This window comes from Micromys minutus (genome assembly GCF_963924665.1).
Source record: "Micromys minutus genome assembly, chromosome: 4".
Taxonomy (NCBI): Eukaryota; Metazoa; Chordata; class Mammalia; order Rodentia; family Muridae; genus Micromys; species Micromys minutus.
In genome coordinates, this window is record NC_137973.1 from 77,408,157 (window position 1) to 77,431,640 (window position 23,484).

Here is a 23,484-nt window from a genome sequence, read left to right on the forward strand (position 1 = left end):
TATGCTAAGATATTAAGAACATGTATGGATTGTTTGTTTGCTGAGACACTAGCCGACCCATGAGTGTCAACCTAGGCTCACAAGAGTTCATCCCAGAAGAGCTTTGAATGAGAAACAAACAGACAAGCAAGCAAACAAATGACAATAAAGCCTCCATGATTTTTTTCTTTCATGTACAGGGAAACCCAGCTTCCACACCTGTCCTACTCCCCTGGAGAGTCTTAAATGTCACACTGCTGGTATTTTCCTAGGGTGACTCTGAAGACAACACACTGTGGTCACACTGGATGCTGTAACTAATGATTAGGAAAGCAGAAGGGTGTTTCTCCCGAAAGCTGGCCAGCAGACTGTTGGTAAGAGGCTTGCTGTATTTTTAGGTTTGCAGAGAGCCTTACAGAACCCTTCCACAAATACATCCTAACTCAAGATTGAAAGTCTGGGATGATGCTGAAGATGCCCTACCAAAGGGAGCTGGGGACAACCTGCCCTTCGCCTCCCAAAGGCCCCATCATTGCCCGTGCTAAGGACAACCTTCGGTGATCCCATGGCTTAGTTTGTTCATACTGCAGTGAGATAGAAAACAGCCGATAAATGGTCTAGTGAGTTACCAAATCGCTTTATCCTTGGTCTCAGGGAAACCGAATCCTAGCGCCATCTTCTTAATTTTGACCATGGATTTGGGTATGGCTTTATTCGCCTTGCATATATAGAAGGATGCTGAGTCTCTCTTCTTTTATCCTTCCCTTATGTTCCCAGAGTTCTTTAACAGCTATTTTTACCCTACAATTATCCAAGCTTGTTTAACACAAATGCAATGCTCAAAGTTTGGAGAGACTTCTCTGTAAGCTCTAGGAAAGATTTTTTCCTCTGGCATTAAGTATGCTTCTGAGATACCAAAACCACCTCAGACTTGCCCTAGCTGGCTTTCCAGTCAGTATCAGCTGGCTCCATAGCTCTGTGTGTGGCCCTTTACCCTGTGGGCTCATAGACCTCCATCCCGCACATCATTCCTTGAATTCTCTGTGGTCCTCTCACTAGTTGGGCCCTTTATCCTTCTGGGGGAAACTCTGAACATCTTTCTCCCAGATTCCTTCCTTTCTCCACCTGTAGTCTTCTTTTGTTTTTACTCTTTCTAGTTCTTTTTAAAAATTAGATACTCGCTGTATTTACATTTGAAATGTTATCCCCTTCCCCTCACTTCCATCCCCCTTCTCCTCCATTTGCCTTCACAAAGGTGCACTTCCTCCTACTCACCTTCTCTGCCCCATTGCCTTGGCTTCCCCTACATTGGGAAAACATGCCCTCCCTGGACCAAAGGCCTCTTCTCACACTAATGCCAGACACTGCTATCTTCAGCTACATATGCAAATGGAGCCATAGGTCTCTCTAATGTGTGCTCGATGGTTGGTGTTTTAGTCTATGGGAGTTGTGGAGGGTTTGGTTGGTTGATAATGTTGTTCTTCCCATGAGATTGCAACTTCTTTCAACTCCTTCAGTCCTTTCTTTAGCACCTTCTTTGAGGTCCCTGTGTTCAGTCTGATAGTTAGCCGCAAGCATGCTCAGCTGTATCAGTATGACTCTGACAGAGCCCCTGAGGAGGCATCTTCATCTGCTTCCTGCCAGTAAAGTACTTCTTGGCATCAGCAATAGTGCTTGGGTTTGGTGGCCGCATATGGGGTAGATCCCGGGTAAGGCAGCCTCTGAATGATTTTTTCTTCAATCCCTGTTCCTCTATTTGATCTTGTATTTCCTCCAGTGTTTTGTTCTTCCTTCTAAGAAGGACTAAGGCATCCCTATTTTCGTCTTCCTTCTTTTTAGGCTTTGTAAGGTCTGTGAATTGTATTCAGAGCTTTCTGGGGGTACCTGTAGTTTTATACAACAGATTTTTAAATAAATTGATGCTTTGGGGTCTTGTTGAACCAAAAGTACTATAGTGTTCCACCTTTAGCAGTTGCTGGACTAAACACATCTATAGTAACTTTGAAAGAATGACTTAGAAAGAATCATAGGGCTTAGCTGTCTTCTTTTGCTAATAAGCATGGTTTGTACGTGGGGGCTCCGTTTGTAGAACGGGTGATTGCAGAGTGTGTTGGGTGTAGAGCCCCAGGGTTTTCACAGTCTTCCAAACCTCACCTGGCTCTTTCCCTAGAAGGCCACGGAATCGCAGATCCCAGGATTGCCAGATTTGCAAGACTAGGTTACCAGCTGTTCCATTTTGTGCCTTTTCCTGACCCTTGGGAGGCCGGGTCCAGGTGTGGAGTGTGGGTTGAAGAGGGTGGGGTACAGGGGAAACACATGTGGGAATGTGGGGGTGGGGGTGTCTAACCTCTGCTCTCATAAACTTGAGACTTTATTTACCTTCCTCCCGACCATTCGTAGGCTGAAGCACAAAAACCTGGAAGTCATAGGCTTGGCAGAGCTTAGCCACAGTGTCATAAGACTAGGTTTGATCGATTAGGTTCTGGAAAGTATTGAAAAGGCCTATGCAGCACAAGTGTTTCCTTCCACGACGATATTAAACACTGTAGGACCTTGAATGCACAATGGAGACTTGCAAGCATGTTCTTCTTCCCAGTGACTGACTGGACGCTTCTCCCTCACTTTCACCGTCCACTTCACGGTCCACAGGAGAGGCCCAGCTGGAGGTCCTTGCCTGTCTGTTTCTGTTCTGAGAGCAAGCTGAACTGTTTTACCACTGTGGGGGTGGGAAGATGGGGTGGGAGACTGGTCAGGATGGTGGCAGCTGTGGCAGTTCCCTGAAGTAGGCGGCAGAGAGAAGGGGAGATTGTTTTCTTCACCTGGCCCATAAGACAAAGTAGGGCAGACAGAACGTAACCAAGGTGTTGTAGGACTTAGTGTAGCTCAGACTTAAAAATAAAACCTTACAGTAAACAGTTGAGGAAGAGGGAGGGGTGATTGAAGTGATCCTCCGTGTTTTGAAGGAAGAGACCAAATATTTGGCCATCAAACTAGACCTTACCCACTAGGGAGGCAGTGGCCACACCCATAGGGTATAGTGAAAGGTCTGAATTTTCCAGATCTTTCTGCCTTTTTTTCTTTATCTTTCTGTTTACCTTTCTTACTTTCTCTTTCTCTTTTCTTCTTCTTCTTCTTCTTCTTCTTCTTCTTCTTCTTCTTCTTCTTCTTCTTCTTCTTCTTCTCCTTCTCTCTCTCTCCCTCTCTCTCCCTCCCTCCCTCCCTCCCTCCCTCCCTCCCTCCCTCCCTCTCTCTCTCTCTCTCTCTCTCTCTCTCTCTCTCTCTCTCTCTCTCTCTCTCTCTCTCTCTCGCTTGCTTTAAGTGCCTGAAATGTGCTTGGAAATTAAACTGCTGAGAGACAAGTTTAAAGCCTGAGCTGGAGCCACAGCCAGGGGAGCATTTACAGTGTGTGTGTGTGTGTGTGTGTGTGTGTGTGTGTTTCACACTCTGTGACTGTGGGTAACACTAACTTTTCCATTGTGGCAACAAGTGAACAGGGAGTTAAATGAGGGACCGTGTGCCAATTGCTTCACAGAGAGCTACGGGAGGGTGGAAAGCTTTGAGTCTATGCTGGTCCCTTACCCTTAGAACCTAGCCATGTTTCTTCATCCCATGAAGACTTGGACACCAGGCCATTATTCCGAGCACAGTCGACACCGGGAAAGGCTCTCTTCCCAAGATGATAGATTCTCAAAGCCCGTCTAGACCCCGGCTTCCAACCTTGACCCCTTCCCCCAGCTAACTCTCCCACTGACTTGTGTGTTGGAGTAATATTTTTGTACGCTGTGTGAAGATGTGTCTCCGTCCTTTCTTGCCTGCCTAAGGCACCTTCTGACTGACTAAACTAAAAAGTCTATGGCCTATAGCAAAAGGCAGGAGAGTTCAGTGGGACTTCCGGGCAGAGAGACAACTCTGGGAAAGAGTCAGGTGCGGGAGATTCCCCACCCAGACTGGGAGGAAGTTGGACATATGAAACGGAGGAGAGGTAACTAACCATCCACGTGGCAGATAGAGTAATATAAATGGGTTAATATAAGTTAAGAGCCAGTAGGGGAATAAGCCTAGCGTAAGGCCTAGGCATTTATTAATAAGTACAAACCTCCAGGAACCTCAGGATCAAGGGCGAGCATAGAAAAGCTGGACCAGTTACATGTGTGTTTTTCACCCCATGACTTCTACGTTTATAACAGGCTGGTTTCCTTCCCTTCCCTCGGCTATTTCAATCTATAGCTGAGGCGCTGCTTTGGCGTGGGGACGTAGCCAGGCTCTGATGCTCTCTTCTCAGCGCGGCCATTCCTAACTCACCAGGTCCCTTCAGCACCCTGGTGCTTCTTTCCTAGCTTCCTGTGGGCCCGAAGAAAATGCACGCTTCCTCTTTCCCAGGACTAGACCTGCACGCTTGATCGTTGACGTTGCCCTCTCTTCGCATTATCTTGAACTCGGACAGATCAATCAGGTGTTCCCTCAGCTCTTTCCCTGCTCATTGTCTCTTCCTTCTTCTTTTTTTTTAAATTGTAAACCGTTTTTAAAATTAATTTTTTGCATTCAAAGTACTCCTTGATGACATTCTAGGATTGAGATTTTTTGCCATGGTCCTTAACCACTGTGCAACTGCAACCAACCATTTTCCGTGGCTCCCCCCCTCGACCGATTTTACAGAGACCCCGCCTCCCCCCTGGTTTCTTGTTGTTATCGACCTTGACTATTTAGCACCTCCACCAGCTTGACATGCAGGGGCTCATCACAGTTGGAAGCAAGAACACAGACTTAGGCTTGGGGCTGGTCTAAGGCTTTGGCAGCTTCGCGGATGCCACCTGCTAGGCCATCGTGGATGAGGGAGGTCTTCAGCTCCTCTAGTAGTGCAGTGTTGAGGTCCATTCCCTCCTCGGCCATGGCGGTGCATTGTGGGTGATGCTGAATTCTGAGCACACCCAAGCCTCTTAAAAGGGACAGGGGGAAATTAACCTTCCTTATCAACCTTCAGTCTCTAGCCTGCTAATCTTAGGAGACTTAGCTTCTGTGCCTTCTGCCTGTGTGCTATCTGGTTTCTTTCTTCACCTCACTACAATATTTTATTTTATTTTACTTACTGTCTCGACTTCCTTGTTTATCATTTAAGCTCATACTAAAGTTGGATTTCTACTGAGACTTTCTTGAGGTCACTGGGGCTCATCTTTCTTGACTTTCCTTTTGCCTTTGACACTGCCCACTGTTCTTGCGAGATTTTCTTGTCTTCCGATAATCTCTCCTAGCTGTCCTCATGAGTCTTTGTGTGCTCTGACTCGGTTCTCATTAACATAGTGTTAAACAGCATTGGTAGGGTACCCCAAATGTCCATCTGGCTCAGCTCTTTTCTTTTCCCACACCCTCTCTTTGGCCGATTAAACCAATTCCATGATTTTTACCTCAGATGCACAGATTAATATATTAATAATTCTTCAGCCTGGCTATGGAGTCAGGCTCCATTAGGTACCTCCTGAGCAAAGTGTAGTGAGGTGTGTTTACTTGTCCATCGTATTGTAATGGGCCCACTTCTGCCCCTCCTTGGTTTTAATGTCAGAAATCAATTATTCCCAGGGAGAAAGAAACCAACATTTCTATGGAGTTCTCTCTCTTATTATGAGTATTAAGTGATCATCAAAAATTATCCATTAGCAATATGAGTACTTTCTTGCCTTGGGTTTTCTCACACGTTCTGATGGCCAAATAACTAAAACCAGTAGGTCCAGAGCCACCTTAAGCTCACCGCCAGTTAAAAAACTAAGAGGTAAAGAAAGTCACAAGCAGCGGAAGGCCTGGGCCCTGACACATTTCCTTCATGGCTCATCATATGGGGGTGGGGGAGGCTCTCTAGATTCTTTTATGTGCATTTCTGAAATCCCAGGAATATAATTTTGCAGGTGAAATTCAAAGCTGTCTGATCAAAGTGTCTAACCGCCTCATCTGTTTTGTTTTAAACTTGGGGGTGGAGGAGGCAAAAGAAAACCCATAAAAACACCCAGAAATCAAGTCCAACAGCCTGTGTTTCTGGTCAGCAGGGGGCGCACTGCTCCTTTACTCTGGGGAAATGTTTCACCTAGGCAACAAGTCTCCCTTAATAATGACTACATCCTAGCAACAGGAGAAAAAAATAATGAAAAAAAAATCGATACATTTTTCCCCCTCATGGTTGCTATTTTTTAAAATAGCTATTTTTGCTAGTATAATTGAGGCGTGTTTCCGTAGGAAGGGGCCCTTGGCTGTCTTTTTGTTGTTTCTCTGTTCTATCCAGTCGCTTTCTGATTGGGAGTAGCAGGGGGTGGCGTGGGCGGTGGGGTGAAAGTGGGGGATGTGGGTGTTTTATTCAAGCCTGTGAGGTTGTTAAAAGCGGTAATGGGGGCTGGGGTGGTAGCGCGGGTCAGCATCCCCCTCACATAGAAACAAAGACTCTGATTTGCTCATTTTCTTTCAAATGGTCAAATCAGCCAGACTGGGTTGCCGTCTGCAATGACCTTTTGTTTGAGCGAATTGATTCAAGGAGACAGAAATGGGGACATGATGTCCTCAGAGGCAGCTGGAAGGATCCTGTCTAGAGGGCCGTGGGCAGCCGAGTGAGAACGGGTGGAGAGGCTCTCTCTTACCTGGATTCTACTTTGAGTTTGCAGAAAACATTTCTGCTCTGTATAATTCTTTCTACACTCGGTGTTTTATAAGGAGGAAGAGACACAATGGATTTGAGAATCAAGCCAGCATATGTTCTACGAATCATACATAGCAGCTCATGCAAGAGACCTAGCTTGGTTCATTAATGTCTGGGCATGTAGGCTGTGCTTCAGTGCATATGCTCACGTGTATACATGCATAGCTATGCAGATATGTTTCTATCTACCTAACGAACATATCTGCATACATCCAGACACAAACCAATAATGCAGAGGAACCTAAATGAAGATAATTCTTCTTCAAAGGATTATACTTTTAGAATAATCCCTCCATTCTCTCGCTGGGAATAGTAACAGATCTCAGGCAGAAATGTTAAAGATTTAAAAAAAAAACTTTTCTTCCTAAAATTATTATTTGATTCAGAGAAATTTATGTCACTTATTTCATAAGCACATTTTCATAAAGAAATGCATACCCATTCTTCTTCAATAACACGTCTGATTGGACACGTTGTCGGAAATCGTATGAGCATTTCAAGGGAAAAGGAAATCTAGTTTAGAACTCAGAAACCATCCATCTTCTTCGACAAAGCTCTGAAACAAATGGCTTTTTTCCCATAGTAAATCTTTTTGTGTTTCTAAATGATAGTAGAGGGTTTAATTTGAAGTTGTCATCATCATCATCACCATCATCACCACCACCATCATCATCATCATCATCACCACCACCATCATCACCATCATCACCACCACCATCATCACCATCACAACCCACAGATTTAAAGAGCACAAATGGGTCAGGTTTGGCTGCTAACCCATAAGAGTGGAATTAGATCTTGTCAGTTAACTCGTAGGTTCTGCCAAGGTGCTAACGCAGTCAAGCAGTGAGTGTAGCTTCTGTGTGGCTCATCTTCACTGCTGTCACGGATACACTGCTAATCCTACGTAACCTCTTACCTCACAAACGGTTGCGGTTCAGACCAGAGCCCAGGGACAAGCCTGTCACCGAGTAAGCTAAAACAGTCTCCCATCAAGCTCCTGGCCTGCTTCTGAGTATTTTCATATCATCCCTGGAAAATCTCTGCAGAGCGCTTATGCTCAGAGAAAGACCTGTTTCTGGAAACCCGTTCTTGGACTAGACCAAAGCTGACAGGCACTGAGGAGTAGGCTGCTCTGCCAGAGCCTGAGAAATACAGAGGTGGATGCTCGCAGCCAACCATTGGTCTGAACACAGGAACCCCAAGGAAGGAGTTGGAGAAAGAACTGAAGGAGCTGAAGGGGTTTGCAACCCCAAAGGAAGAACAACAATATTAACTAACCAGAGCTCCCAGAGCTCCCAGGGACTAAACCACCAACCAAAAGGGACCCATGGCTCCGGATGCACATGTAGCGGAGGATGGCCTTGTTGGGCATCAGTGGGAAGAGAGGCCCTTGGTCCTGTCAAGGCTCAACACACCAGTGTAGGGGAATGCCAGGGTGGTGAGGTGGGAGGGGACACGCCCTCATAGAAGCAGGGAGAAGGAGAATGGGTTAGGGGGGTTGTGGAGCAGAAAACACAAAAGGGGATAACATTTGAAATGTAAATAAAAAATATCCAGTAAAAGGAAAGAAGGGAAAAGAGAGAGAAGTACCCTGGATGAGAACCGGGGCTCAACCAACAATGGAATCTGGGCTCCCTGCTTGCCAGTTATGAGCATTTAGGCAAGGTCCCACCCTGTCTCAGTCTTTACCCCCTCACAGAAGGGGAGAGAGTGGTTCCAGCTCCTCCCAGTCTTGAGATGATTGCATAAGTACCAAGTGCTCAGTGTAGAGCAAGACTCTCAGCCCCGTGAATACTTCAGGACACAGAGCTGGCGTCATCTTCCTGGTCCTTTAACTTCACATGGGAAATACCATAGAGGAGAAGGAACTGGGGGCAGAGGTGACTGCAAGAACAGAGGAAGGAAGAAAATGAGAAGGTACTCACGTCCCCAAAGTTACATCATTGGATGTATTGGGTTTTTCCCCAGATAGGATGCTACACACATTCCCATGTGTCTCTGGACAGTCTTGGCATCAGACTTGGACAAAGTCTCACAGAAGTATGGATATGGTGGTCGCCAGAGCAATCAGCAGTGGATTAGGTTGTTCAGGGACAGTGTCCCTAATGAGATGAGACCCTGGGCAGAACACTGAGCGAAATGACTTGAGTTCAGATGGAAGAAGGGACAAGTTGGAATAAGATGGTGATAGGAGAGAGACCAGCAAAGCCACAGCACAGAGAGGGTGGCTCAAGATGGGCAAAGTCCAGGGCAGTGAGCAAAGCGAGAACTAGGGCTTGCTCTTTCAAATGCTCAGGGTGTTAGCAAGACAAGACTTGGTGGCCACGACCAAGAGCATTTCCGGAGTGGTTGTGGAGGGAAGGGAAGGTATAAGTTAGTGTTGGTGAACTCAGGCTGGGCTTTAACTTCAGGATGGGAAGATTTCACGGGTTTGTATGGTGGAGAACAGATCTAGTGTAGAGGGAGCTACAGGAGGAGTGAGGAGAGTAACTTAAGCAGTAGTGACATTTGATTAAAATACAAAAACCACATGGACACACATACCATATCCTCACACACACCACATACAAACATACCACACATACCACATACATGTATACATACCACACACACACCACATACAAACATACCACACATACCACACACATATATACATACCACACACACACACACACACACCACATACAAACATACCACACATACCACACACATGTATACATACCACACACACACCACATACAAACATACCACACATACCACACACATGTATACATACCACACACACACACACCACATACAAACATACCACACATACCACACACATATATACATACCACACACACACACCACACATGCATACATGCCACACATACACACACCACATACAAACATACGACACATACCACACACATGTGTACATACCACACACACACACACCACATACAAACATACCACACATACCACACACATGTATACATACCACACATATACACCACACATGCATATATGCGACACACACCACACATAGACAGATACATACATATATATACACACACACACAAACATATACATCACATAACATGTATACACATCATATAACACATTTTTATGCTAGAGAGAGGACTCATCAGTGAAGAGAACTTGATGTTTTTGTAGAGGCCCTGGGTTCAGTTCTCAGCACCCACACAGCTCACAACTAACGTTAACTTCAGTTCCAGAGGATCCAATTCATACATGTGATACACAGACATATATACAGGCACACACACACACATATACACAGATACACAGAAAACAACACACAAATATATATGTATATGTGCATAACTTATGTATGACTACATGCTTGAACATCAGAAAGCGCATAAGAGAAAAAAACAATTATCTTTAGATGATGTTTTTAATATTGTAACCTGAAAAAAATCTCATATTTTAAGTAGAGATGATATTGAGAGCCAGAATAATGCAATCTAAACTTGCCAATCTAAGATTTTTACTTTGGAGAGAGAGTAATTTCTCTAAGATGCTTTATCTAGTACTTTGCCCTTCATAAGCAGAATGTTCTGAACACAATTTGACCTTTTCTTCATAACTCACTTTGGACATCCATCATCTTGCAGAGCAATAATCCAGCCGTGCCCTCAGAGTGTCTAGGTGCACATGCAGGGTTGCAGGCCAGAGCTAAATGGCTCCAGTTAGCAGCACTTAGGAGCTCTGTGTCCCCACCCCGACATTTGTTACCTCTTTGCTGCTGTCAGTGTGCCCCGACTTCTTCATTTTGTGTACACCTGCGGAATGAGTGATTCTAAATACCCCCAAGCTACACAGGCACGGGAACAGCCTGTCCAGTTTGGTGGGTTCCCCCACCCCCAGGTATGACCCAAAAGAACTCAGGCCTTCCTGCCCACCTGGATCAGGAAGGGGCTAAGATTTAGATACGAGCCAACTTCCTGGATATGGGGGAAATCCATCGAGTCATAGAGCATGGACCAGCCTGTTCCTGGTTCCCAGACCTCCTCCTCAAAGACGTGTAAAGTTGAGTCACCAGGAAGCTCTGATTAAGCCCTTATCTACAGATGGTCCTGAGCTGCTGGGCACTGGGCTACGTGACTCACCAAGTTCAGTGCTTTGCTCCCGTTGCTTTTCTGTCATTTGAGTGGAATTCATTTTGCCCCTACCAAAACTGGCTGTTTCCTGAGCTACTTTTCTTGGTCTCGAGGAACCAGCTATCCTAGAGACAGATCATGCCATAGTTAGAATTTGTTGTTTACTTCCTGCACATGAAAATACTACCTCCCTGGGCTGCTCACATGATCATGGGCACTCCCAAGGGAGGCAGGACCAGGCGGAACACATGTCCAACACGGGTCCAGGCTGGCAGCCATGGAAACAGCAGGGCTGTTGACTTTGTACCTGGAGCCCTTCCTTACGCTCTAAGGTCTTATACAGACAAGACAGACCTATTTCTCAGGGACTCAGAGTTCTAAACCCTGAAAAACAACGGCTCTGACTTTGCAAGACACAATGGGAACGTACTCTCATCTGAGCCCTCTCTCTTAATCTATCTGTCCAAAGTCCAGATGCAGAGGGTTGTGTGCCCGGCACCGAAATACAGATTGAATCACCTTTTCAGAAACAAGTGGGCTGCATTCAGACATCAGCAGGAGCCTCTAGTGGGTTTCTCAGCAATCAGTTGCCACTAAATTACCAACAGCAGATGCTGCAATACAGTCTTTATATAGCAAGGCCTTACTCACTAAGTGTGTAATGGGTTGTTAAGTCATCAATAATGAGGTCCCAGAGGCTGTGAGAGCCGAAGCAGCTTCCTGTCTCTCCCTCCCGGACCAACATTCCCTCTTGGGTTTTGTGGGGGCAGCTGGCTTGGATGGTAAAGAACACGTTCAGGTCAGGGAGTGGGAAATAAAATAAGTACAAAACATGTTACATTGAATTTAAAAAGTGGTGCTCCCATTGTAATGCACGGTACAATGCATGATAGGATGTATGTAAGTGCATGATAGGATGTATGTCAGTGCATGATAGGATATATGTAAGTGCATGATAGGATGTATGAAGCGCATGATAGGATGTATGTAAGCGCATGGTAGGATGTATGTAAGCGCATGATAGGATGTATGTAAGTGCATGATAGGATGTATGTAAGCACATGATAGGATGTATGTAAGTGCATCAACACCAATTTTTTGGTTGAAAGAAGCAGCAGTTTTTAAAGTAACTAAGTGTTTAGAGGGATAGTTTATAGACAGCCAAGTATCATCATTTGAGAATATGGTTTAATAGATTTTCTAAGTGCATATGTGTTTGTAACCACAGGACCTTTACATATCTTCCAAAACTTGTTTCATGCCTCTTTAGCCTGTCGCATTTTCCTTAACCTCCTCTGACTACTGACCCGCTCTCAGGTTACACTGAGTTCTTGCTGGTGCTTAGATGGGATTATGATCTTTTATAGCAAGCATTTTTTAAAGAAATAAATGATTTTTTTTTAAATGTAAGGCTATGTTAGAAACAGAGTCTAGGAGACTGGAAAGACGACTCAGAAGTTCAAAGCACATGCCATTCTTCAGGAGGCCTTCAGGTCAGCTCCTAGTGCCCACATCAGGCTGCTCACAGCTGAAACTCTCACTCCAGGGGATCTGATGCCCTCCTCTGACCTCTGAGGGAACCATCACACACATGTACACATAACCGTGCATGTGTGTGCGCACGTACACCCGCAACCCCTCCCCACACCCCAAATTAAAAATAAGCCTTAAAAAATACAGACGGGCTTTTTATTTTGAGTCTAACTTTCAACCCTACCTCAAACACCTACTCCAGCCCTGCCTCCAAAGCAAAGCGCCCACCTTGCTAACGAGTCAATGACTTCTAAAGAGCATCTCAACCATCTTGACCCAAACTGGAAAAGAAGACACAGATCAGTTTTTAGATTATATACAAACACATCATTAGGTCTCGGTGCCGATAATCGTTGGGTCACTCCTCTTTCTTTAATTCTGTCTCCAATAGAATCCCTACAGCTAGGCTGGGCGGAATAAAAGCTTTGTCAGGAATCCAAAGGCATCAAATCGTCGGCCTTCTGCAGAGAGTCCTGTACCACAGGAAATTAAGAAAACGGTGCTGGATGAGATCGGATGCAGGAGACGCAGCCAGTCAGGAGCTTTCCTACCTGCAAAGGTTATGAAGATGATTCTAATCTTGGTAGTAGGTACACAAAGTACTTCTACCAGAGCCAAAGCAAACTATCGGATATTTGCTGAACATTGCCTGCCTAACATCCAGATACAAAGTCCGTCTTTGTGCTCAAACACCGTGTGTACCTGAGATGGTGTAGCCTAGCAACCCCAGTCAGAACACATTCTGATTCAGCCAATGTCTCCACCGAAGAGAAAGGTTTCATACGATCTGGGTTACGGGTTTTGCATGTGTTGTTTTTCCTTAATTGTCTCCATTTTATGAACAAGTCAAGTCCTTGAGGATTCAGGTAGAGTACACGCAGCTAGGCACTGGCAGCCCTGGAACTGCAGGCCCCGTGCTGCTGTGGCCTCATGCCTGTTTGCTCTGCAAATAACAGCAACCTTGTCCTTTAGTTATGTGCTAATGCAGTGTTGGGGACCTGTGACTGAAGGCATTTGAAGAGGGTTTTTATGGATGTTTGTAAGATTTAACACACGTGGCCCAAAGTCTTCTCTATTTGATTCTTCCAGTGTGAGCTAAAGTAGAACTGGGCAGATTTTCTTGCTATTGAGAAAAACACCATCAGCATGGAAGATGTGGGGAGCAAATGGTACTTCCAATGCCCCTATCCCATTTAAGGCAATCTGCTAGATGGAGTTGTTCGCGCAGTGGAGTAATTACAATGCAGCTCACACAGAGGATTGGCTTCCCAAACCTCTGCATTCATATGATTAATTAGTATAGTTCGGAGTGATGGTTTTCCTGGCAACAGAAAATGGAAGACAGAGGGAAGATATTAAATGCTAAGCCCTGAACTATTTTACTTAATTACCTCATCCCTTTTTATGAACATGCTTGCTTTTCCACTTGGAACCTGGCATAGAAGGTTAAGTAATTTGTTCAAGGTCACATGGCTAGTAATTGCCCAGGGTCATTGGAGTGGCATTTGGCAACAAACCTTGGGTGATTCCCAAACTGTTATCCAGCGCTATGATGTCTCCTGAATTCATCTGGGCTCTTGAGGGTTGCACTTTTAATTGATTCAAGTAATATGAATATACTTAACATGTTGTTCAAAGAGCTTAGGAAAAATATGGACAATCCGGAAGTAGTATTAGAAATAAACAAGCCACACGGAGAGGTCTGTGTAGAAAGAGGTGAAAACAGGAGCCGGTTAACAAGGCAGGGGAAGTGGGTTAAAGACAGTTGATCCTGTTCTATAGCCGGGCAGCCTAAGGAGGGAGGCATGCAGCTGCTCTGAAGGGCATTTGGTGGAGTCACAGGACATGGGTCAAGGCTACAGAAAGATGAGGTGATTTCATCATTTGGCTGCTGTGTGGCTTCTAAAAACATTTCTAAAGAGAAGTGGCAGGAAGGATGGAAGGAAGAGAGGAAGGGATAGGATCTTCGTGTGTGTTGTGTGTGTGTGGTGTGTGTGTTGTGTGTATGTGTTGTGTGTGCATGGTGTGTGTGTGTTGTGTGTGTATGTGTTGTGTGTGCATGGTGTGTGTGTGTGTGTTGTGTGTGTGTGTGTGTTGTGTGTGTGTTGTGTGTATGTGTTGTGTGTGTGTGGTGTGTGTGTATGTGTGTTGTGTGTGTGTAGTGTGTGTGTATGTGTATTGTGTGTGTGGTATGTATGTGTGTTGTGTGTGTATATGTGTGTATGTGTTGTGTGTGTGTTGTGTGTGGTATGTATGTGTGTGCATATGTGTGTGGATGTGTTATGTTTGTGTTGTGTGTGTGTTGTGTGTGTGTTGTGTGTGGTATGTGTGTGTGGTGTGGTGTGTGTGTGGTGTGTTTTGTGCATATGTGTGTGTATGTGTTGTGTTTGTGTTGTGTGTGTGTATGTGTTGTGTGTGTGTGTATTGTGTGTGTGTTCTGTGTGTGTGTGTGTTGTGTGTGTGGTATGTGTGTGTGTTGTGTGTGTTGTGTATGTGTGTGTATATGTGTGTATGTGTATATGTGTGTGTGTTCTGTGTGTGTTGTGTGTGTGTGTGTGTGTGTGTGGTGTGTGTGTTGTGTGTGTGTGTTTTGCAGTACTGGGGCTTGAACTCGGGGCCCTTTACATGCTGTGCCGCTGAGCTCCATACCCAGCCTCTTCCTGTTTGCTTGCTTTATTCTTTTGTTTTTTTTATTTTGAGACTAAGTGTCAGTAAGCTGCCAAGGCTGGCCTAGAACCCAGTCAGGCCCTTAGCTCCTCGTGTTCCTGCCTCAGCCTTCAGAGTAGCTGACATTCTCACTTCACTCAAAGGCGTGGCTACCTCCACACTGACGGTGATTAACTAGGAAGAAGTGTATCCACGTACGTTCTGGCAGGCTAGATAAAAATCATCTCCCCAGAGGCGCAGTCTGGCAACAGGAAGGGAGGGATTCCCAATGGCCCAAATAGAGCACGATTCTAATAAGGTGTCATCTTGTAGGTCAAGTGGTTGCATGTGCAGCACACAGGGCATCTTTTCTGCCCCAGTGTGCACGGTCAGCACCTTTGGGTGCTGTTCCTACACAAAGGCTTGCAGGTGCTTCGCCAGTGTTCAGCGGGTTTTATGGCATATAAGCAAACATTTCTTAGATGCTTGCCATAGCTTGGGTTGATAGTGTGGGAATGTGGTTATTTTAAATTTAGAAGTAAAATATGGACACTTTTATTTAAACACCTTGCATGTTGAGCTTATCCTGCTCCGTTGGTTTTGGTTTGGGGCCAGGACATCATGTCGGGATTGCCCTTTAGTGTCCTTCAAAATGGAATAAAGTATAAAAGAACAAACTGCTTAGACCCGGAGGGACAGGGTCATCCAGAGTCACTTCCTTACATTATAGCTTTGTAATGGTGTCCATTTGTCATCTCATTCCATGGCTGAAGACACAGAGACAAACGTGAAGGCATTAAATGTGCTGTTATATTAAAATGGGGACTAGATGAACAGCAGCCGATCTACTGAGACAGATGTCAAACCTGCAGAAAGCGACAGAAAAGATGACCATATAATGATTAAGGGACAAACCTACCAAGAAGTTACAATAACCGCAGATGTTCCTAATCCCGGGGCACTCAGCTTTTACATCAACACCCCATTTCCGCGATTAGGTCACTGCCGAAAATTCATTTTAATATTGAAGACATTAATGATAAGAAGTGAGCAGCACGCACATCTGGAGGGAAATATTTAGACAACCGGAAAAGCAAGTAGATGATTTGGGGGCGTGGCTAAATGGTTACATTGCTGCATTTGAAATATAGGAAGAGCGGTAGATGGCATGTGACTCAGGTAACGGTAGATGACTCGCTGGGAGAGGTGGGTTGAACAGCTGGGGGACAAGCCAGAGATCGATCTGGAATTCATAACTATCACAAGAGGGTTGCACTTTGTTTGAAAGAAGCTTATTTCAGCTTTCTGTGTCTTTACCCCAGCCTCTAGTCAACAAATTAAACAAGCGTCTGCTCCGTCCCAGCCGTTCACACCGTAGACGAGCCCTATCTTGTCCATAGGAGACTATCAGGAAACAGACATTTTCAACTGTTCCTATTATTCTATCATCCTAGGAGCTGGCTCTTCTTAGTAATTTCCCCATATTTTTTCTGTGTTTTCTATAGTTCTTGTAAAAGTACACTTCAGCCAGCATAGGAGAGAGTAGGACAGTTCCTTCTGATGTCTTCTGCTTTCTCCAGCCTCGCGCCTTGTTTAGTCACGCTGAGACCTCTGCTGGAGCCTCCAGACCATCTTCTGTACTGTTGCTGTTACAGCACACGTCTCTTTGCCCCATGTCTCTCTGGTGACCACTGTGTTCTGTTTGGATGTAGAGGGAAAAAATGATTACATCTACCCTTAACATATTTAGTTTTATTCGATTTAACCCATTACGAAATGGGATCCCATGGGAAGCCAATCTCATTATCTTGTCTGGATCTTCTGTTCCTCTTACCGTTCGCCAGGGCAACAATGGTACTTGCAGACACTCATCTCAAATCGCTGGTCAACTCCCACTTATGGTAACAAATACCTGAGAAAGCAGGGCTCATTTTGGCTCTCGGTTTTGGGAATTCAGGTAAGTGATTGATTGGCCTCATTGAGTTTGATACTGTGGCCATGCGTATCGTGGAAGGGGCGAATTGCAGAACAAAATCATTCACCTTATAGTTAGAAGGCAAGAGGGGAAGGGAAGGACAGAAGAGAGAGGTAGGGGATAAGATGTTTATTCCTGTTTCCTTTCAGGACATGGCTATAATAATGTAGACTTCTAGGCCCCACTCCTTAGAAGCTCTTCCAAGGACTCTGAGAACCTCACCTTTAACACAGGGACATGTGAGGCACACTTAAAATTCAAAGTGCAGCAGTTAGTGAAAAACAGTTTATAGAGAACACAGGACAGAGTAAATGGGGAGGGCAGAGCAGAGGGCACTTGTCTGTCCTCTGCACTAGAATCCCTGAGACAGAAAATCAAGTGGATTAAGCTGGAAAAGTGTCTGGAGTCTCTCCCAGTTGACAAAGCCCACTTTTGCTACCCTCTGACAAGTGCAGGGGTTACTGGGCTGTGCTCTCTGTCACCCAAAGTTACCGTGTTGACCATGTTAATACCAGAAGAGGCTTTGATGCCATCCGGTGATAATACCTTTGACAATTTTATAATGTGCAAGTCTTAAAACTCGTGGTGAACGGAAAGTTCTATCCAAAGATGTGGATTTGGACTCAGAGGTAGAGTACTTACCTAGCTCCCATGAGTCTCTGGGCTCCGTCACCATCCCCTCTGAGATGTCTGATTCATAGACAAGCCATGCTGTAGGGTATCTAGATAATAGTTTTCTCCATACTTGTGATCCAGTTCTTGAGATCACAGAAGATTCAGGCCGGGAAATGTACTTGAGACACAACTTCTAGCCAGAGTTAAACGTTAGGATGCTGTTTGTCTAACCCCCTGGGTTGCCTCAAAGGTCTTTGCACTTTAAGAAGTCCTTGCTTTCAGTTACTGACCCGGGAATGTAACTTAATTGTAGGGAGCTTCTTGTCTTGAAATTGCTTTATAGAAACCTTGACTGAATTATTTCTTGTCTTTTTTCTACATCTTAACCCAAATGTTACCTACTTCACTGGAAAGAAAGAAGACAAAGATATTTTCTAAATTGAGATTTCTCATAAATTACTGTTAGTTTCTGATGAGAATATCATAATTTTAGATATTGATTTTCATTATTTTTATGCATGCCTGTGTGTATGGTATGTGTGTGTGTGTGTGTGTGTGTGTGTGTTTGTGTGTGTGTTCCTTCTACAGTACCCATGTGGGGGTCAGAGGATAACCTCTGGCATCCTTTTACTTTGTTTGAAGCAGTTTCCCTTGTTGACAACCATGCTCTATACCCCAGGCTCGCTAGCCTGGGAGCTTCCATCAGATTCTACTATCTGTTTCCTGTCTCATCCTCTCATCACTGGAGGGCTAAAATTACGGATATACATCACCCTGTCCAGCTTTAAAAATTTTTTTTTACATGAACAACTAGGATCCTAACTTAGGTTGTCAAGCCCAAACCACAAGTGCTTCTACCTGCCGAGCCATCTCCCCAGCCCCATAAAATGTTTTTAACCATAGCACGGCTGTTCTTCAGGTGGCTCTAGCCATAAGTGAGCTTGTGAAATGGAAGCTGTGTCTCTGTAGCTGCTTTCTCTTCCTCACACAGTCACCCTGTGACTTCCATCTCGACCTCTTGAACCGGATTCCCTTTGAGCAGCTTCTTCCACTGAGCTGTATTTTCTCTTACGGCTCTATCTCAGATCTCATGAATTTGGGGTCTAGTCAACCTCTCCTTTCTAACGATCAGTTGCCCCCAGCCCCACCTTTCCCCTTGGGGTATCCAGGCACCATTGAGCTTCTGGGCTTGACGGGAGGGAGCTGGCGAATGTGGGCTAGGCAGGATCTCTGGGTTAGGCATGAGTGCTAACCTGGCCACTAGGCTATGTGATTACCTCAAGAGTGGCCAAGGCAGGACATGCAGACCAAGAACAGGGAGGAAGCGGCCCTACTCCTGCAGGTCTTGGGATGAGATTTTCGAGGCTTGGACATGTTTTGACCTCACTCTTGCTCTAGACCACCTCCTCTGGTGTCACGATCTTCTGACCCCACACTCATTCAGATACCCTTGTGGCTGAGGATACCGTTATTTTTATTTAACCGAAAGAACCCTTGTTTTCATAAGTCAGATTCAGAGTTGGGATTTCGTCTCACTAGTACATCTATTCCTTGGGAGTTGGTTGTTTGTTGATTGAATTGTCAGCGTGTTAAGCCAAAACTCAATCAAGAATTCTCTTAGTTGGGTGACAACTTTAACGAATGTATGGCATTTGAAGTCCTAACATGAACTCTTTGTTTTATCTCATCCCACCAGTTTCTTTCCACAGATTCCTGTGAAAACTTACCTTTCCACCCCATGCTACAATGTCAAGCTTTTGTCCTCTTTAATCCACACTCTATGTTGGGACATGATGAGTGTATATGCCGTGTGTCACTTGTTATTTCTGTTGCAAAGCTTTGGTGCCAAACCCACTCTGTCACTGCTGCCTCTCCCTACAGGCAGGTGGTGTCTGTGTGAATAGGAGTAAGGGCTCTGTTGTGCCGGCTGGTTTCATGTCAGCTCTCAGAAGCTAGAGTCACAGCAGAGGGGGATGCCTCAATGAGGGAATGCTTTCATAGACTGGGCTTTGGCAAGCCCATAGACTATTTTCTTAATTAGTGGTTGATATGGGAGGGCCTAGTCCATTATGTCCATCCCTGGGCTGGTGGGCTTAAAAAAATCAGGCTGAGCAAACTATGATGAGAAAGCCAGTAAGCAGCACCCCTCAATGGCCTCTGAATCAGCTCCTGCTTTGAGTTCCTGTCCTGATTTACGTCGGTGATAGACTATGCTGCAGAATTGTAAGCCCAAAGTCCCCCTAAACCCCAAACCAAAAACAAAACAAACAACAAACGAAACAAACAAAAAAAATCTTTCCTCCCCAACTTGTTTTTTTGGTCACCTTATTTTATCACAACAATCTTTGCTTTAATTAAGAAGGACCTACTCAGGTTGACCTAAGCTAAAAAGGGTCTTTTAGTGAAAACACAGAGGGGACTGTGACAGAGTATATATGATCAAGGAGAGTCTCTGGGCTCCACAAGGTGCTCAGCTGATGCCTGAATGGGGATCTGAGCATTTGCTCTTTGCTCTGGCTTCTTGTAGTGTACCTACACTGTTCTTCAAACTCTAAAGTCCAGCGTTCTTTACATCAGTAAAAAGACAACCATCTTAAGCGTTCAAGTTTACTTTGGTACTATTACTTTAAATTTATTCCCAAAGCAGACCTCTTTCGCTTGGCCCATGGTTTATTTCCTCTGGCCTTACGAGCCCATGCTTGGTCCCTTCATCCGGATATACACGGGAAAGGTCGCCCGAGAATAACAGACGGTGGATAATGACTTTTCTAAGAGAGTGTGAAGGCAGAGGTCATCTTAAAACTTTAATGGTCAGCATACGATCTGTCTCTAATTTCTTTCCTTCACAGTCATTTCTCAGTTTTTGCTGTTTTTGTAAGATACACCCCCAACTTAGACACAGATTTTGATGATGATATTTTATGTTTAATTTGTTTAGATTCCATTTTATTTTATGTATAGGATGCTCTGTCCACATGCCTGACCATGTAGTATGTGTGGCTGGGGGTCTTTGAAGTCCAGGAGAGGGCACTGGAGCCTCTAAAACTGGAATTGCAGATTGTCATAAGCTGCTGTGTGGGTGCTGAGAAGTGAACCCAGATTTTCTGCAAGAGCAGCAGTGTTGTTAATATCTGGGTTATATTTATAGCCCTTTATATTTTTACTTTATTTGTGTGTGCGAGCATGCATGTGTGTATGTGCATGTGTGCACGCACACATTCAGAAACTTTTGGGAGTTGAGACTCTCCTCCCACAGTGGCTTCCAGGAACTGAACTCGTGTTGCTAAGTTTACTAGACAGGAACTTTTACCTAATGAGCTGTTGTGTTTGTTTCAATATTTAAGCCATGGTTTAGGACTTAAATTTAATTCATTATTATGTCCTATACTCTCTCCTTTCTTCCAAAGAGAAGTTAGTGAAAACATTTGTGGCACCACTAATGTATCTCAGATTCCTTCTATTGATGTCATTCCTTGAAGACACTTTCCAGGTATTCCTGAAAGATGTGCTTGAGAAGGAGTATGGCTTGCTACTTGTAGAGCATTGTAGCTTCTTTTAAACTCTACCACACAAATGTCCAACACAAAGAAACACAGACAGAAATCCTCCTCCCAGTCTTGAGACAAATAGGGTTGGTACTTTTCTTCTTTTCTTTCTTTTCATATGGGAGGTTAAATATTCCCATCTCTCCTGCATTAGAAGCCATGCCATTGGTCTCAAAAATGGAAGAATGGGAGGGCAGGAGAGCTTTCAACACTTGGGAGGCAGGGCCATGCACCTTACATGACTCTGGTGGCCTCAGCACAGCAGAGCCGGTCCCAACAGCATGAGTGCAGGAGAGATGGCCCTACCCCTTGTCTGAGCAAAGCTGGTCCTGGTGGCCTGGGTGTGGGAGAGCTGTCAGGCTGACCAACTCAGCTTCTACCTGGGTCCATATCAAGAGCTCTGAGTTGGTCCTCCCCAACATCTACCCCATTTATAAACTTCTGGAGTTTGTGAAGGAGTGGTCTTGCAGATTCAAAGCTGAAGGATCTCCATGATACAGGGCAGCAACAGAGTATCAGAGAAGTGTCCCAATGATGATCCAGTATTGATAGTGTTGCAGAACCAGAGGCCTCAAACCAGACAAATGACTTATTGCAATGAAATTTTGCAAGTAAAGCTGTTTGGACAAAAGTGTGCTCTGTGTGACACACAGCAGCTTCTATGATGAGATGGTGTTTGTTTGTTTGTTTTCTTTTGGGGGAGTTGCAAAGGTAACAGGTGGGTATGAAGGGATGGGAGAGGAGTGGGATTGCATGATATGAAATTCACAAAGAATCAATAAAAAGTTTTTGAAGAAGAAGGGGTGGAAGAAGAAGAAGGAGGAGGAGGAGGAGGAGGAGGAGGAGGAGGAGGAGGACGAGGAGGACGAGGACGAGGACGAGGAGGAGGAGAAGGAGGACAAGGAGGAGGAGGAGGAGGAGGAGGAGGAGGAAGAAGAAGAAGAAGAAGAAGAAGAAGAAGAAGAAGAAGAAGAAGAAGAAGAAGAAGAAGAAGAAGAAGAAGAAGAAGAAGAAGAAGTAGAAGAAGAAGAAGAAGAAGAAGAAGAGGAGGAGGAAGAGGAGGAGGAGGAAGAGGAGGAGGAGGAGGAAAAAGTCATGCCCCTCAGGTGTGTGTGTGCATTGGGCCAGCACCTTCCTTTTCTTCTGCTTCTACACTCTTGTTTCTGTATAATCTGACTTAATTCTGTCTTCCTATTTTTATTTATTTCTTTTTTTGTGAACATGGGATATATTGTTCTCTAGACTGGAGTTATCTGTTGGGAGACAGTTAAGCCTAGTGCATAGTTTTATCTCAACAAAATCTCTCCAAGTGAGCTCAATTTATAATTGGTTGTTTCTTCACTGTGTTACTGAACAATCCATTGCATGGAGATTATTTATACTCTGGTGTTTTCTATGAGAACAAGACCTTGTTCCCCAGCTTTTCACACTCACAAGTAAACAGACAGCATCCTAAATACCTGTCTTTTGCACTTGATTTTGACAAGAAAACAAGTAACTTTTTCTGCAGCCTGCACTGGGTCATTAGGCCCTACCAACTTTGGTCCATGTTGAGATCTCAAGGTAGTTGTGATCCTGTATTTATTCACTTCCTTAATTGTCTTCTGGAATCTCGGGTAAGAGCACAGCTTCAGAGGCCAAATAGACCTCTATTGTGCTAGGCAAGTGTTTGAAGTTCTGTAAGCCTCAGTTAACCTGTCAGTGAAATGGGGATAGTGAAAACTATTGCTGAAAAGAATTGCTACGAAGATTAAATAAGAGAGTGGATCTTGAATGTGGGCTTCATGCTTCAAAGTCACTAAGCACGGGGCCTGGTCCCTGTCTGATGACTTTTGCTTGACCCTAAGTTTTTGAACTTTTAACCCACATCCCATGGTCTATTAAGCAACCAAGTCTTGTGATTCTAACATTACAGTTCTGCATAACATGCATTTCCTGGTGAGAACTCCAGAAGGAGAAACCAAGATTCTGATGCCTGATGTTGGCATCTTCACTCACATCTACTCCTGGTTGAGTTCACGTGTCTGAACTTACCGTGTTTTCACTCTATTTCTTCACCTATTTGCTTTTCCTAAAAATCATTCATAAAACTTCTTTGTGTCACCTTTTATTGGGCAGAGGTCAAACTCAAGTGGCACCAGTACATTACACCCTGTGCTTCACTGTGGTGGAAGTGGGGGTGAAATGCTGGGCCTTGCTATGCCGTACAAAGCTCTACTAGATACACCCCAAGCCATTTTTGTACCCTTTGTCAGGCAAGTTCTCACTAACTTGCCCAAGCTGGCCTTGAACTTGTGATCAACCTTTATGCCTCTGTTTCCTGAGTAGCTACAGTTATAAGTATGGTTTCCTCTAGTGTTCTAATTGTTAGCTACATGCCAAGCGTTGTGCAAGACTCTAAGCTTT

General features: G+C 44.7%; 1 protein-coding gene and 1 pseudogene across 2 annotated transcripts in view; one reads left to right on the forward strand and one right to left on the reverse strand.

Moving 5' to 3' along the window:
- LOC308419908 (uricase) overlaps positions 1-23,484 on the forward strand; it is a gene marked incomplete at both ends in the record, with an annotated part of 76,649 nt that overhangs the window by 7,163 nt on the left and 46,002 nt on the right. The window lies entirely within an intron of this gene.
- Positions 4,425-4,869, reverse strand: LOC308419578 (small ribosomal subunit protein eS12-like; annotated as a pseudogene). The gene has a single exon. The product of its transcript is annotated as a small ribosomal subunit protein eS12-like (transcript).